Source organism: Aphis gossypii, unplaced genomic scaffold (genome assembly GCF_020184175.1).
Source record: "Aphis gossypii isolate Hap1 unplaced genomic scaffold, ASM2018417v2 Contig00036, whole genome shotgun sequence".
Classification (NCBI taxonomy): Eukaryota; Metazoa; Arthropoda; class Insecta; order Hemiptera; family Aphididae; genus Aphis; species Aphis gossypii.
The window spans coordinates 123,296-141,496 of NW_026082987.1; the positions used below are offsets into that span (position 1 = coordinate 123,296).

The 18,201-nt window shown below is 32.6% G+C and overlaps 2 pseudogenes; both read right to left on the bottom strand.

Annotated features, from left to right (window-relative positions):
- Positions 1-14,169: 14,169 nt before the first annotated feature.
- LOC126552996 (uncharacterized) lies at positions 14,170-16,635 on the bottom strand (annotated as a pseudogene).
- A 25-nt stretch (positions 16,636-16,660) lies between these two features.
- On the bottom strand, positions 16,661-17,728 carry LOC126552990 (uncharacterized; annotated as a pseudogene).
- Positions 17,729-18,201: the final 473 nt, after the last annotated feature.

An 18,201-nucleotide genomic window follows, 5' to 3' on the forward strand; every position in this document is an offset into this window, starting at 1 on the left:
GGTTTCAGTCTATCGATAGATATGTTCTTCGTGTTTCCGTTGATACTGACGTTAAAGTATTTTTCTTCTCTGCTAACGACTTTGAAAGGTCCATCATACGGTGTTTGTAATGGTCTTCTTACAGCGTCATGTCTTACAAAGACATGAGTTGCTGTTCTTAATTCTGGTGCCACAAATGGTTTATTTCTATATTTGTGTGTTTCTGGTGCTGGTGTTAATTGATTAAATTTTTCTTTCAATTGCGTTACAAGTGTTTGAGGAAGAACATTTACTGAATTGTCCTCTTCAAAAAAATCTCCAGGTAAGCGCAATGTCTGCCCATACACCATTTCTGCTGGAGTTATGTTAGACTCACCTTTTAATGTACATCGTAATCCTAATAGTATTATTGGCAAAATGCTTACCCAATCTGACTTCTCATAAGCCATTATTGTTTGTTTGAGTGTCCTATGAAAGCGTTCGATCTTCCCATTTGTCTGTGGGTGGTAAGGGGTTGTACGTGCACGATGGATGCCTAATGTATTGTTGAATGCTGAGAACAGTTGACTTTCAAATTGTTTACCTTGGTCTGTGATTATTTTTTCAGGTATTCCAAATCTAGATATCCATGTGTTGAAAAAGGCTTCAGCTACTGTTTCTGTTGACATATCTGGTAACGGAATGACTTCTGTCCAACTGGTACATCTATCAATACACGTTAAGCAATATCTGTTGCCTTTTACTAATGGTAACGGTCCTATGAGATCAATGTGAACATGTCGGAACCTCACTGCTGGTATATCTAACTTCTGAAAGGGACTTCGAGTGTGACGTTGTACTTTCGCTTTTTGACATTGAATACAACATTTAGCCCATTTAACACAGTCTTTTCGCATAGATGGCCATACATATTTTGATGCAACTAGTTTACTTGACTGACGTTGTCCTGGGTGTGTCAAGTTGTGTACAGCTTTGAACACTGCTTTTCTGAAATTAACTGGTATATATGGTCGTATATTGTTAGTAGATGTGTCACAATAAATAAATGTATTATTTGCACCATGTTTTAATTTTTTTAGTACTAAACCTGTGTTTGCTGTCAATAGATGTTGTAGTTCTGGATCACTTTCTTGATGTAGTTGCAATAACTCATAATCTATGGTGTTTGGAAAATCTATAGCTTCAATTCTGGACAAAAAATCTGCTGTTATATTTTCTTTGCCTGCTATATATTCAATATTCGTTGAAAATTGACCAATATAATCAAGTTGTCTTACTTGTCTGGGTGAAGCTTTGGATGATTTCTGTTCAAATGCTGTTATAAGTGGTTTATGATCTGTGTAAATGGTGAATGTTTGACCTTCAAGCATATATTTAAAATGTTTAACAGCTGTGTAAATGGCCAACAATTCCCTGTCATAAGTGCTGTAATTCTTTTGAGCTTTAGATAGTTGCTTGGAAAAATATGCAATTGGTGCCCAACTGTTGTTCATTTCTTTTTGCTCTAGTACTGCTCCTATAGCATTGTCGGATGTATCTGTAGTTAATGCAATTATGGCATTGCTCCTTGGGTGTGTGAGTAAGGTAACATCTGCCAGTTCTGTTTTGCACCGTATAAATGCCTCTTCTGTTTCTTCAGTCCACTGGATTGGTCTTTTGTCATTCTTAGATGTATGTTTTAAATAGTTGTTCAATATTCCTTGATTTTTAGCTGCTCCAGGAATCCATCTTCTATAAAAGTTTATCATTCCTAGGAATCTGCGAAGCTCTTTGACTGTTTTGGGTGGTTTGAAATCTTGTATGACTGCTATTCTTTCCTTATCTGGTAATGTTCCTCTTTCTGATATGTTGTAGCCCAAAAATTTAACAGATTTCTCACCGATTGTACTTTTTTGTAAATTTATAGTTAAACCATATTTTTGAAGGCGTTGAAACACAAGGAGTAGGTGTTCCTTATGTTCTTCTTCATTGCTTGATGCTATGAGTATGTCGTCAATATATACGAAACAAAAGTTTAGGCCTGTAAAAACTTCATTTATAAACCGTTGAAAGGATTGAGCTGCATTCTTAAGTCCGAAACTCATCCTAACAAATTCAAATAATCCAAAAGGAGTTATTATGGCTGTCTTTGGAACATGTTCTGGATGTATAGGTATTTGATGATAGGCTCTTTTGAGGTCCAAGGTTGAGAAGATAGTTTTACCTGCTAACATGTGGCTGAAATCTTGAATGTGTGCAATCGGATAACGGTCTTCGATTGTGATTCCATTTAGACGCCTGTAGTCGCCACAAGGTCTCCATTCATTTGTTCCCTTCTTCCTTACTAGTTGGAGTGGTGATGCCCATGGGCTTTTTGATGGTCTACATATGCCCATTTCTATCATAGACTCAAATTCCTTTTTAGCTATACTTAATTTCTCAGGTGACAGCCGCCTAGGTTTTTCAAACACTGGAGGTCCTTTAGTTTCAATATAATGTACAGTATGATGTGCACAACTTGAAGTAAAAGACTGCGCTGCAATAACACTTGGAAACTGTTTGATTATGTCTACAAATTTTTGTTCTGATGTATAAGTTTTAATGGAACATATTGCATGGTGTGATTCGATACATGAGGTAGATAAATTAGTAATTTTATCTATTAATTTCTTGTTGCGAATATTGACCATAAGATTAAAATGATACAAAAAATCAGCGCCTATTATTGCTTTGCTTACTGGTGCTTTAATAAATTCCCATTTAAATGTCCGCCTTAATTTAAGATCAACAGTTAAAATTGTCTTACCATATGTATTGATGACCGTGTTGTTTGCTGCGAACAATTTGAGGTCGGTAGCGCCGCTCTGTTTAGCACTACATGGAATAATCGAAACATCTGATCCAGTGTCAATAAGAAACTGTTGACCAGATACTTTATCTGATATAATAAGACGATGGCTGATGTTACTGTTATTTACATTATGGCAGTCTGGAATCAGTGTATCTAATGCTGCCTTAGTAGATACGATTTCTAGTTTTCCGATTTAGTTTTAAAGGTATTATAATGTTTGCATGGTTCTACACACTTTTTTGCCTTGTGCTTAAAATTGGTGTGATAAAAACATAATCCGTCTTTTGCTGGTCCCCAAATCTTGAAACCTGAGCGAGATCTGGACCTGGAACTTGTTCTCTGTTGATCTTGATCTTTCCTAGAATTGCGTTCTAACTTAAGTTCTGCTACCTCTTTGATCAACTGTTTCAATAGCTCAGTTGTCGGATCACTTGCTACCGCTGCAACAACGCGTGGTTCTCCAATTTCTCCGATTTTGTCAGCCAACTTTGCGAGTTCTTCCACAGTGCCACTTGTGACAGCGAGACAGGATTGTATAGCGATTGGAAGATGTTGTAACCATAAGGATTTCAATAATTCCGAACTCAAAGCTACTCCTCCTAGACGTTGCATTTCATTAAGTAATGTAGATGGTTTTCTGTCACCAAGTTCTACTTCACTCAGTAGTTTTCTTAATTTTTTCTCTTCGCTATCTGTGTAAATACTGACTAACCGTGCCTTAAGTGTGTCATATTTATTGTTAACCGGTGGTGTTTGTATTATGTCAGATACTTGAGTTAGTATTTCAGTATCAACGGCAGTTATGACATGGTAAAATTTTGTAGTATCATTGTTAATTCCGCCAAGTACAAATTGTGCCTCTATTTGTGCAAACCAAATGTTTGGATCACCTTTCCAAAATGGTGGCGTTTTTATTGCGACACGGTTGACGTTTATGTTTGCTGTTGAGTCAGCCGAGTTTGGTTGGTTCGCCATGTCTGTACTCTACGGCTGTCGTCGTAAGTCACCAATTGTACGAGTTATGTATAGGAATATAAATATTACACAACAACTGCGTACTTTTAGGTTTTATTTTATAAATTTTGAAACAACTTTCTAACAAAAACTTTTTAAGTCAACTAAACGTTAAAATTACAAAAACTACAAGAAGTGTGTGGAGTTCACATTGTAGACCAAGCGTTATTTTTACGCAGTGTCGCCAATGTCCCCACAGACTATTGACTTCTCTCTCTACTAGCAGTCCATATCTTATTATGTCTATGGTAACGAGTCATTTAACTTAGTTAATAATAATAAAAAACATTACTAATCTTTTACCTAATACTTAGGTGTGCCCCAATATTTTCACGCAAGTTTTACAATTTTGGGAACATGTAAACATCATATCGATTATCGATATTCATGACACAGTTGCTGTACCATTTGTGTATGCACTGTTGTCGAAAGAAACTGTGCAGTATGCCACTATGCTTAGAGCAGTACAATCGTCGTTTAACGAACACCCCCTTCCTCCTTGGGCTTTTTTATTAAAAATTTATTTAATATTTTCATATATATCATAAAAATAAATAAAATATATTTATAAATTATGTTTATCTTTGTTTAAGTAGCATGCACGGCTTTAGATACTATTGTAGTCCGTGACCGCAGTACTCGTAGTAGAGCGTATCATATTATCATGATATTAAATAATAGTTGTGATATTACTATATTTATAGCCATAAACACGAAGACATGAATTATGATTAAATTAATAAATATACTAATAATAATATTAAATTAATTCATTGCTATAAACATTAAAAGTTGTTTATGATTTTATTATTTTTATTATTAGTATTTTAGTATTTTCCATGTACGGCTGTGGTACGCTATTCTGTGATCGTCGAGTGCTTATCGCACTGACGACCGATCCCACACCTACATAATTATATATATATATAATTACCGTTATATAATTGCCGTCGACAACACAAATAACGCTCTGTGCCTGTCTTAAGTTTCCTTCTAAACTAGTTACCCGTTTTTTGCGTTTTTTAGTTTACTAAATCCGGAAAAGTGCGTACTTCGACTGGTCTCGTTTTTGAGTCAATCTGATTACTATTTTTTCTAATTTTTTTTACTTTCAATCATTTGTTAATTAACGTGTGCGCATCATTGAAAGGTAATAATTTATTATAAGTTATACTATCACCTAATTACGGTTGAATTCTTATCGACATCGATAAGCAGCGTCGACCCGTGGAGGCTATCTCGTAATTCGAATCCGGCACGTGCCAAGGTCGCCGCCTATCTTTGTTGTCTACGTCGGGTGCATATTATTTGGCCTATTTATTTTTGCTAAGGCGCTTTATTTTGCCCTTTGTTTATCCGCACGTTTTTCACCAGTTAGTCGAAAACACATAATGACCCAAAACAATGATCTTCTTTCTTCCGAGTTAAACAAATGGACTAAAAGCATGCTCGTTGACTATATAGTGGCGCAGACTCTGCCCGTTGGTGTGAAGCTAAGTGACGACTTGTCTAAGTTTTTAAAAGATTCTTCTTCTGATCCTGTATCGCCTCCGCATGGAAACTCAGTTGATATTGCTAATATTCTCCAATCCGTGGTTGTGGAGCTCAAATCCGTGGCTCTTAGTAACGCTAAGCTACATGATAAGCTCAACCACCTCAATGCGGCACCTAATGCCCAAACTCCCAAATCAAATGCTCAACTCTTTAAAGTGCCAGTTGATGTACACCCGAACTCGGTTACGGGTATTCGTTCTACTCAACCCACAAATCAATTGACTGCCAGTCAATCTTCGTCTGTAAAATCAAAATTCATTGTTGGTTCTGTAAAGAACTCATCTTCCAAGTTGTCATCAGTGCCTGTGCGTAAGCATGTTGATATTTTTGCCTCGAGGCTTGATCCGAGTGTTACAACTGCCCTGCTAGAATCTGAATTGTTCAATGGTTACCCAGACGTGACCATCAACAAAATGGTTACAAGGCATCCATCATACTCTTCGTTCCATATTCGTCTGCCTGCGGATAAGCTGGATATTGTCCTCGATCCTGCATTCTGGCCCGATGGTGTAATGGTCAAACGTTTTTGGGGTCGTCTTGCTCCTGAGATGATTCAAGACGCCACTCCAAAAAACTGATATCTTCATGTTCGTCTACCTGTCCTCCTCTTAGTGTGGCGTACGCTCCACCCACTTTCAGATCTGGTGTTGTGAAACACCGCGAAAAACTTATCAGCCAAGGAGTGAAGCTACCCATAGGCTACTATCAAAACTGTAGAGGTCTTAGAACCAAACTTTGTCTTTTTAAATGTAATGTTGCTGTGTTTAATTATATTTTCATTTGTTTAACTAAAACGTGGCTTACTAATAGCTTCCAAGACACGGAATTAGGTTTACACAACTATGTTGTATTTAGGTGCGATAGAAGTAGTCAATCCAGTAATTTTAGTAGAGGAGGAGGAGTTCTCGTTGCCATTCGTAACGATGTGGTCCATAACTTGTTACCTGCACTCATTAACAATGTTGAATATTTATTCGTTAAATTTTATGTAAATAATAATGCTTATATTGTTTGTTCCGTATACATTCCTCCTAGTAGCCCTATCCCGGTATATGAGTCCTTTATGTCTGCTGCTCAATATATTATCGACGCCAATCCTGGTTCCGTATTTATTTTCTCTGGTGATTTTAACCTTCCTGACCTATCCTGGTCTAATGACGATTTTGGCTTAATTTATTCTTCCTCTGGCCCTGTAATCCACTGACGTTCCTGACGTTTTCGCATATAATAACTTTTTCCAGCTAAATCACATACCCAACTCCAATGGAAATTTCCTTGATCTAGTTTTTTCAAATGATTCTCGGATCATTATAGAGAAATCCGTTACTGGAGTGGTTCCTTGTGATCCTTATCACCCAGCCTTAGTTTTTATGATTAATTTTGTAGATGACTTACCATCTATTGATAGATGTCATAAATATTATAATTTTCGTAAGGCCTGTTATCCTCGTATTAGTGCCTTCTTATCATCGTTTAACTGGTTAGAAACCTTAACAACAACCGATATTGATTCTGCTACGTGTGCATTGTACGATGCATTGCATTGCTGTGTTACAAGTTTTGTACCTTTAGTTGTTTTCAAACCTTCTAAATTTCCATCCTGGTTCTCTAAAAATCTAAAAAACATTGTTTTTGCCAAGAAAGAAATGCACGCTAAATACAAAGCATCACGTAACCCTGCTGACTATAACAAGTTCTCTAACCTGCGCGCTCAGTATAAGTATTATTATAAAAAGTGCTATAAAACATTTCTGGATAACACTGAAAACAAGCTTAAAGTTAATCCTCGTTTATTCTGGGACTTTGTACGTAAGCGTAGATCTAGCAATGGTATTCCCAACTCTGTTCACCTCAATGATCTAACTGCCACTGGTCCTGAATCCATCTCCAGTCTTTTCTCATCCTACTTTAACTCAGTCTATGTGCCTTCCCCAGCAAGTAGCCTACCTGTTATTCCATTTGCGCAGCATACTTTACCATCTGACTGCATCTTTAGTGTCGATGATGTCGAGAACGGGTTAGCTGATCTAAAAAATGTACACTCCGTTGGCCCTGATGGTCTATCTGGGACCTTTTTGTATAACATCAGATCTGTCCTCTGTTTTCCTTTATGGTTACTCTTCAGGCGTTCAATGGATGATGGAATTTTTCCATCAATGCTTAAAATCAGCTCAGTCACCCCTGTGTTCAAATCTGGTGACAAATCTAACGTCACGAATTATCGACCCATTTCGATTCTAAGTCATATTGCCAAGCTTTTCGAACACTTAGTACTGCATTCCATTCAGCCCTCCGTTGACTCTGTACTAGTCGACGAACAATATGGTTTCCGACCCGGACGTTCTTCCACTTCGAACCTAATTGTGTTTAATAATTTTGTCCTTGAGGCATTTGAAAATCGCTCCCAGGTAGACGTGATTTACACGGATTTTGTGAAAACATTTGACCGTGTCGACCACGCTATCTTCATTGACATCCTCTATAAGTCCGGTTTTGGCGAACCTATTTTGTCCTGGTTTAAATCGTACCTGTCCGGTCGTGTCCAGTGGGTTAAAGTGCTTGGATCAAAATCTGCTGTCGTCCCTGTTCCATCTGGTGTTCCCCAAGGTGGTCACTTGTCTCCTCTGCTTTTTTCGTTATTTATAAATGGAATTACGAAGGCTGTTCCTAAGTGTAGATTCCTTATGTTCGCTGACGACCTGAAACTTTTCCGAAAAATCGAATCTGAAGCTGACTGTCTCGCCCTTCAGAACGAGTTAGATTCCATTAGCTTATGGTTTAGCACTCTTGACCTACAATTTAATACTAATAAATGCAAAGCTATGTCCTTCACAAGGCGCCGGTTGGTATTCGATTATTCTTACACTATCAATGGTTCAGTGATTGATAGAGTTGCAAGCAATAGCGACTTGGGCGTTCTTTTCACTGCCGATCTGAACTTCCGCCCTCACATTGACTCCATCTGCTGCCGAGCCCTCAAATCGCTTGGCTTCGTAATGCGCACCATGAATGAGTTCAAGCTGGCTGGATCTCTCAAGACTGTCTACTGCTCTTTAGTCCGAAGCATGCTAGAGTATGCGTCTGTGCTTTGGGACCCATTTGTGGTAATTGATTCTTGCCACTTAGAGCGAGTACAAAGGCGCTTTCTGTCGTCTGCAGCTTACATGCTAAAAATTGTCCATCCTCCCCATGACTATACTCCAGTATTGCGCGCACTTGGCCTTATATATTTAGCAGATAGGCGCGTTAAAGCTAATCTGGCCTTTTTAAAAAAGTTAATCGATGGTTCCCTAAACGCCCCTTCACTGCTCGTCCAAGTAAACTTTAAAGTTCCTCATCAGGCCACAAGGTCTCGAGTTCCTTTTGCTGTACCTCTCCACTGTACCAATTACGGTAAAAATAAACCAATTGACCGCATGATGCGGTTGGCTAACGAGGACCCCTCCTTTCTCAGTTTACCTTAATATTGTGTTATTTTTGTACATTTATTGTATGTAATTTTGCTTGTGTCCTAATTATTTTAGTTTATATTTACTGTGCCTGTAATTCCGCTGTATTTTCTTTTTAGGCCGTCACCCCTTGTATATGTTAGCTATCTTATTTTACTGAATTATTGTTATGAACTGTACTAAATAAGGAATTTTTTATTCCGTGAATTAATTAATAAATAATAAATAAATAATAAATAATATATATATATATATACATATATAAATATTTATGTCTATCGTGGGTGTATATGAGGTAACCACGATTAAAAATATCTTTAATCGTAGAGGCAAACCGATGATGGCGACGGGTAATATTGTTCTATTTATATTTTTATCAATTTTTTTATTATGCTATATATCATTGTCGACGATCGGCCATCGAGTCAGTCTTTGTCAGTCAGTCAGTCAATGATTTTTGTCAAGATTTTGGCTTTACTTTATTAATTTTAATTTGGTAATCTGTTAAATTCATCGAGCATAACGATTTTATAATATGAAACGTATTAGTGATTATTTTCGTAGGTAGTGACAGCGATTCTCATAGTTCCTAAAAAAAAAAAAAAAAACAAAAATTGAAAATAATGATATAGCCGATACAGGTAAGCATAATGTTATAATTGAACTATAAATCATTAACAGCTATTTGTTTATTGTTAAAATTAAAAAGTGAAAAATAAGTAAAAATTACCATTTATATTTACTAATTTTATTGACTAATAATGAATTTTAATTTTTAGTAACATACAGTGTGAATATTAGTGGTAAAGAACATTGCAGATTTAAGAACATTTAAAAAAGCCATAATCAATGCCTGTGAAGAAGCTTTTCCAAATTCGCCTATTAGTTGTTGCTTTTTTCATTTCTGCCAATCAATATACCGTCAAATTCAGTTTGCTGGTCTTCAAGCCAGAAATATTAACCCCGAAGTTCGTTCGTAGAAATATTTTACACACATGATGCTTGCGTTGGAATTCATGCTGTTGACTGAAGTTTCTCGTATTGAAAAATGATACGCCTGAAGCTCTATCACTAATAATTGAATATTTCGAAAAAAAATTATGTTCTTAGAGTAATAGCTCGAGGAAGAAGACGAGTGATTCATCCACGTTATCCGCCAGAAATTTGGAATCAGCATCAAGCAGCTCTGACTGATTCACATAAGACCAACAACGGGATGGCACAATCGCTTCCAGTTCGTCATTGGAAAACATCATCCTGACCTTTACTCTGCTCTCGGTGAGTTCCAAAAAGAACAAGGTGATGCAGATATTAATGGTCTCAGAGCTGAGTCTTGAGCAAAAAGTAAGAGCTCAGCCAAAAAGAAAATAGTGAGACTTTCAGATGCAAATTATGGCCATTACTGCTGACCTTAATACATACCAAGAATTTGATTTTCTGAAGGTAATAGCGCATAATATTGTTTTGTGAAATTATTTTGTATTTTTTTTAGATTCTGAACGAAGTGATGAATATATTGATTTTACAATGATGCTTGTTTTTTGTTTTTTTTTTTTTTTGTGTCTGTGTACAGCATAACTAGTCGAAATAATGCTCCAATTTCAAACTATGGGGGTGATTTCCGATGTAAAAGTGAATATCCTTGGTGCATTATGCAGGTAAAAAGTTAACATTTTCCAACAGTTTTCAAAAAAATCGAGAAAAACAAAAAAAAAATGACGGAAAAACGGCAATTTTTACGCAAAACCAGTTTTCGACCAAATCGATTTTTTTTTATGGTTGTAATTCAAAAACTAATCACTGAAGATACTTGAAATTTTCACCAAATGTTAATGTCAGTAATATCTGTATATAGTTATTTATAGACCACTGAAATTTTCAACTTTTTTGAGAAATTTTTATTAAAGTGTCGATAAAAAATTGTTAGATGACCAAAAAGTTTTGAAAATTTAATACAAGGTTCCTTATGAGTTGTTTTTATTGTAGCTAAAAAAAATTAAAAATCGTTCGTCTCAATTTCTTTTTTATAAGCGTTTATAGTTCAAATTTTTACGAAATCAGTCGAAAACGCGAAAATTTGCAAGTAATTTTGAAGTTGAAAAATCATAAAATTTTTTGTGTTCATAACTAAAGATTAAAATTATAACACTAAGTTTTCCATAAGTTTTCCTTCAAGTAGCTATAGAGAAAACTCATAACATCATTATAGGAACAATTTTATGTGCGTTTGAATTTTAAATTTTTACGAAATAGCGTAACGACAACGATTTATCCCAAACGATTTTAAATATTTGTTATTATTCAAAAAGTATAAGTCGTAGATACTTGAAAATTTTACCAGTTATTAATATTTGCGTTTTCTTTACATTATTTATTTTTTAAAATATTTTGAATTTTTTTGAGCTATTTATAGACAACTGAAATTTTCAATTTTTCTGAAAAAATTTCTGTGAAGTGTCGATAAAAATTTTTTGGCCCTATCAAAATACTTGAAAATTTTATACAAAGTTCCTCATATGTTATTCTTATAGTGATTAAAAAATTATAAGAATACATATGCACATTTTTTTTTATTAGCATTTGAAATTCAAATGTTGACAAAAACTCGTCAAAATCATAAATATTTGCAAATTATTTTGTAGTTCAAAATTCATAAAATTGTTTATATTTATATCTAACGTTAAATATTCTAGGCTGACAAATCATCTTCGTTCAGAATCGTTTTTCGTATACAATGATACCTATCATTGCATTCAAATTTAACCTACCCTAGTCCGAAGGTCCACCCCACCCCCTAATGTATAGCAGAACGGTACCCACTTGCCCGCTTTTTTATTATTAGTTGATTATTACTTAAATTAATTAATTTTTATGTTTTATACGTACAGTAGATTCTCGTTCTGTCGAATCTCAAGGGGAACAGAAAAAATTTGAAATAGGTATCGAGATTTATTTAAAAATAAAAAAATTATACTATAAATGTATGTTGTATAATGTATATGAATAATAAATAATACGAATGCTTAAAATACATCATTTGAATAATTAAAATACTGAAATGACTGAATAAATTATTATTTTTTTTTTTTTAATCTGTCATTAAAGTTTGCTTAATATTACTTCTTTCTGATACGACGTCTTCCAAATTAGATAATGCGGAAAAAGCCTTATCATCCATACTTGTAGTAGTCCCGACAAAATTCCTTAGTGTTTTTAAAGTATCTTTAGCTTGTTGAATTGTTAATTAGGTAAAAATTACTTCCTCCTCATTTTGTGATTCGTCTTCACTATCGCTGGTATTTTCAATGGTTTCTGATAAAATTTCGTCATCTGTCCATGTCCCATGTACGTGTACATTATTGTCCATTTCCACATAATGTGAAAAATTTCTGTCGTCTAAATTAAGATGATCAGCGATAAAATTCCATTTAACGTTAGAAATAGTAGTTGAGTTATCTTATGCAATTATATCACCATCTTTAAAACCGGCTTTTATGTCAACCAAACATCACGTATATTCCAAAACAGTTAAAAAAAGTTGTATTGAGTGCAAATGACGATAAATGGGTCATATTAAAAGGTGGTATTCGCACACTACCATATGGCCATTATAAATTAAAATAAATAACAATAGTTTTATAAATATTAACACATTGTCTACCATGTTTAATTTTCAAAAATTACCCCACAGCACCAAGAGTGTACACAAGTTCACACACTTCTATATTTATTCTTTACCATGTGTATGTGTTATGTGTGTATACTGGTTACTCATTTATGTACAATTTATTATAACTTTACAATACATTATATAGTATTATATTTTGGTTGATATTGTAATTATTAAGTATGTGAAATATTGTAATATGCCAGTTCTAAGAACCTAATAATAAAATGTCAATAATTTGTTTTTATTTATTTATATATTTTTTATTGTTATTATTACATATTATTTTTACACCATCTAACTATTTATATTTGATCTAAATGCATAATCTAACATTATTTTGCTCATTTATTATCAACTTATAATTACTTTTTTTTAAAAATATAACCAATGTCATTGTAATCGCCTTGGATTGAGCTTCTACAATACATTATATAATATTATACTTTAGTGGATATTGTAACTATTAAGAGGCCGTTCTGGTACCCGAAATTCGACCGTAAAAACATGCTTTCGTACTTCCCATTTTCCTCAGCTCTCGTTAGTCGTAGAAACATAATTTTTTCACCAAAATAATCCTGAGAAGTTCTTCTAGGTGACTGCGTTCCAGATTTTTAAATTTTTTTTTCAAACCGATAATATTTGCATTTGAAATTTTCATTTTTTTTAAAATTTTTGAAAAATTATATAAAATAGACAAAAATAGATATCAAAAAACTGGAACGTAGTTATCTAGAAGAACTTCTCAGGATTATTTTGGTGAAAAAATTATGTTTCTACGACTAACGAGAGCTGAGGAAAATGGGAAGTATGAAAGCATGTTTTTGTAAGAAATTTAGAAATTTACAGTCGTCATGTGCTGCTCTGCTTAGTATAGCGGCAGCGTTCGAGAACAACGTTCATACCACCACCCCGCGCACTATTGCAGCCATACCGCACCATAGGTCAAAACTGGTTTTCATATCGCGGCTGAGCCGCTCACTGTCTATAAATAATTATTATACACAATACGAAAACAATTAAATATTGATGACAGAATAATACAATACCTATCTAAATCTTGTTTTATTTTTTTCATAGAACAGATATCGAATTTTATATTTCGTATATTATTATTATTCTGCACATCATATTTTACATAAACTCACATAATACTTTTATAATTTGATTTGAATAATTCTTTTTTTAAGCTTAAAGAAAATTGTACTATAAAATTAATTTTATCAATGTTGAACATAAAAATAAAATATGAAATTTAAATCTATATAGGTGACGAAAAATACCTTAGGTACATACGAATAAATAAAAGCCAGTTGAATAAATTAACCAACTACGTAATTAATGCATAACTTAATTACATAATTCGAGAACTTATAATAATTTAAATAATAAGTGACTTAAATCCTTAATTATATAAAGTGTTTATAGAAACTATAAAGCCAAATTTTGTATATATTATATTAATTTATTAGTATAAATACATCTATCACAGATAATTTATTTAATTATTGATTGATTATAATATATAAACTTATGTCCTATTGAAGCCAATTCAAGATATGAAAAAAATAATTACAGAACACAGATAGCATTAATATGCATTCAACATTTTTTAAATTATTTATTGTATAATTATATTGACAAATGACAATCTATCTAGTTATTAATTAAATATAATTAGTATAATATTGTTACTTTAATATTTTTGATTTTTTTTTTTTTATATTTTCCAAAATATTTTCAGGGTCTATAATATCATCAACCAACAATCTTTTCCCGTACTGGGGATTGACAATTTCTGGAAGTAAGCATTCTGTATAAAAACTGAAAATAAAATTTGTTGTATTTATATATTTACATCGAAATCCAATTACTACATAAATCTAAAAATTCAAGTTAAATTACACTTTTAACTTTTCAATCATTTTTTCGCTCCAAAAAGAATCATCGAAACTAATTGTTTGAATTTCTATCCAATTTTCCGAATAAACAACAAAATAGCAAAAATTTCGTTTGGAGATTTTCATCTGTCCCTGAACTTGGTAGTAATAATTGTGATCTAATTTCAATTCCATTTTCCCGTTGTTACTAAGACGACAGAAGGATAACTGAAATTAAATAAGTATTGCAATAAGAACATTTTACATATTTTAATAATAAAATAATTGTTTTACTACACACCTTTTTACTGTTTATAGCTTCTAAAAATGTCTTAGTGTCTTTTACTCCAAATGGACATTTAATTTCAACAATAAAATCGCCATCGACAATACCGTCTATAGATATTAAAAAAAAAATAATAAAAAATAAATGAATATTTCATTAAATTTTATTAAATTTCATTTATATTTTTGTAATTAAGTACTTTAATATATTTTACCAGGAGAAACAGCTAAATAAGGAAAATTTTCATCAATAATAAGTCCACATGGATTCACTTTAATTTTTAATTGGTTTTCCAATGCGACGATAGCTTCTGGTTCAGTATCTTTACCATAATTAGTCGCGTTTGAAGAAAACTTCCTATATAAAATGTCATAAACCGTGTTTTTGCATGATGTTGTTGGTCGAAGTTTACACACGCGACCAAAATTCGAAGCTGTAAGCCGATTTCGACGTTCAACATGCCAAATTTGAGAATTGGCCTGGTCTCTTGTTTTTTCTTCGATGGCCGTTCGTTCTTCACTGTTCAACTGTAATGCATTTATGAAATCTTTTTTTGTTTTTTCTAATACTTCTTTTGAAATACCATCTTCTGGCAACGGTTCAGCTAAACCATAATCTTTATCCGGGCCATTATAATTCCTTTTTTCCGAATTTCCGGTAAAAAGAAGTTTTTTTGATTTTGGCCGACATCTTTTCTTTTCACTAGAAGCAAGCATTTTTTTTCCTATTTCTCCTAAAGAAAAAATATACATTTTGTGTAAATGATTCGTGTAAATAATATACGAATTATATCAATGTATACCTATTGGCTATTATAATATTATACTCGGTACACATTATATATTTATAGTAGTAGTAACATGTACTAGTACATAATAATATAATAATATAATACATATCATCAGTTTTAGTAAAAATAATAAGTGTAATTAATAATAATATCATTATCATTATATTATTTGAATATTAGGTATAACTATTTGTTTAGAATAATAATATATAAAAATGCCATACTAATATACTATTCACCTGGACTTATGTCATTGACTATATTTTTATGCATTAACCGAAGAAACTTTCCACCTGAGTTGCATGATATAACCGCAGCTTCAACTCGAGCATTATATGAATTTCTTTGAGAGTAATTTATTCGTTTACCCGCTAAATATTTATTAATTACACTATTGAATTGTTCACACACGTTGTTGTCAACATTCATCAGTAAACTATCAACATTCGCTACTAAACGAGATATTATTTGGGATACTTCGCTCACAAGCCCTGATCTTTCGGCATCTTCGATCATATTTTTTTCATTTGCTTGTGGACCCTTACAAAAGTATGATTCACATCGATCATGGGCACCCAAAATGTGTCGAAAACTGTTATTTATATCTTGTCGTAATCCTTAAATAATAATGTATGTAATGTTTAACACAATAATAATGTTAATTTATAATTTTATCAAAAATAAATAAATAAATAAATAATAATTATAATAATTAACTTGCCTACTGATTTTTGATTGTCTGTTTGACCATGTAAGCTATTACGATATTCAATTGCCTTAGTTATTGAAAATCTAAATCGTAATATGTTTGATTTTATATGTTTTCTCAACGAAATCGGATACTTAGTATTTAACGTCAGAGCTACTAATTTTGTTCCATAATTCGCAATAAATGGTTGCGACATTCTATTTTTATGACAGGTAGTCTAGGGCCATAAGGCATTATTTCAGCTAGTCTTTTTGTAACACTAGAATCTCCGTCTCCTAGACAATTTTTTTTCATATATTTATTAGGAATTAACTAAAATTATATAGTTGAAAAATATGCACGATTTAAAAACGTAGATAGTAGCTTACCTATTAGCTTATTGTATTTTAGACCATGCATTTGTATACTCTGTTTAAAACCGTCAGCAATACCATCAGCTTCCATACTTGTAGCACCCCTTTTCCAATTTAAAAAACATGTGTGATCAGGTGGTTGTAATTTTTTATTTTTTGCTCTCTGGCAAATTATACAAAACCGATTTCTAATACCCACAAACAAAATTTTTTTTGATTTATAACCAATTATTGTTGCCTGAAATTAATAATGTAATATTAAAATGTATACAATCGGTATATTTACATTTCTTACCACTCCAGATAATGCGTCATATTTAGTTTTGTAACTACGCTTAGACCATTGTCCATCTGCGACAACCGTACACATAGGAATTCCGTCAACATCTACTGTTCCAGCTTCTATTGCTAAACGACGTTCTTCGTCACCGGCGATTTTCATTTGTGCTTCTGCTACATCGTGAATTCTATTGTTAATAAATCCTTGAACTAATACAAAAGTACATGACGCCATACATGGAATATCCATTGTCGCGCATAATTCAGACAGTTGCGTAAATCCAATTCCAGCTGATATTGATCCGCTAACGGCGGCTTCGTTAATTGGTAAATAAGTTTCCGGTTTCGATTTTTCCGATTCAATAATCATAATAATATTACAAATATCGCATTTAAACTTAAAAGTTGATCTTAATCCATGTTTTTTTTTCAGAAATAAACGTCATATTTAAAAATGAACAACCAAATGGTCCTTTGTGATTACTATTTTTAATTTGATAAAAAACGTAATTCATATCTACTATTCGTCTACCGGAGTTTTCATACTCAACATATTGATTACTAGATTTAGATTGTTCAGAAAAATCATGGCTGTATAAGGTTTCTTCAGTAATCAAATCATTAACTTCAGTGTCTTCCGATTTGGTTATTTTACTACTAAAAAATTAATAAGCTATATATATTATATAATATACCTAATTAAAAACTAATTAAAATTATAAAAAAAAATACATAGGCATATTTTTTATATGATGCATTTGAAGTTATACTCTAAATTGGCTCCCTACATTTCGCCTATGCATTTAATCATTTAAAAAATGTATAATACATTAAAGATTTTAAGTTTACCTGATGGTTTCCCTTGACGAACATGGTGGTTGATTATCAACACCTAGGAAAAAGGGTTCTCCTACAGGTTCGATTACCTCAAAATTGTGCCTTGAATTAAAATAAAATTAATTATTTATAAACTATTTATTATTTGTTGGCATGGTCAAAATTATTGAAAGCAATTTTTTTTTATATTATTTAAAGATAAAAAATGTATAATATACATAAAAGATTTAAAGTTTACCTTATATTTCCCTTGACGAACATGGTGGTTGATTATCAGCACCTAAAAACATGGGTTCCACAACAGGTTCGATTACTTCAGTATTGTCCCTTGAATTAAAATAAAATAATATAAGTTAGATTAAAATATATTCTTATTTAATTATTAAAAAAAATTATTTATGTTTTATTTAAATACTTGTTTTGTCTGCGAATACCAAAAAGGTCCCTCATTCGAGAACTCAGATTTTTTTTTTTCGATAACTTCTTTGATTGATATCGATTTTTATTTTTCGATGGATCCATTTTACGTTAAAAAAAATATGATGAGCACGAAATGACGGATATACGTCAATAG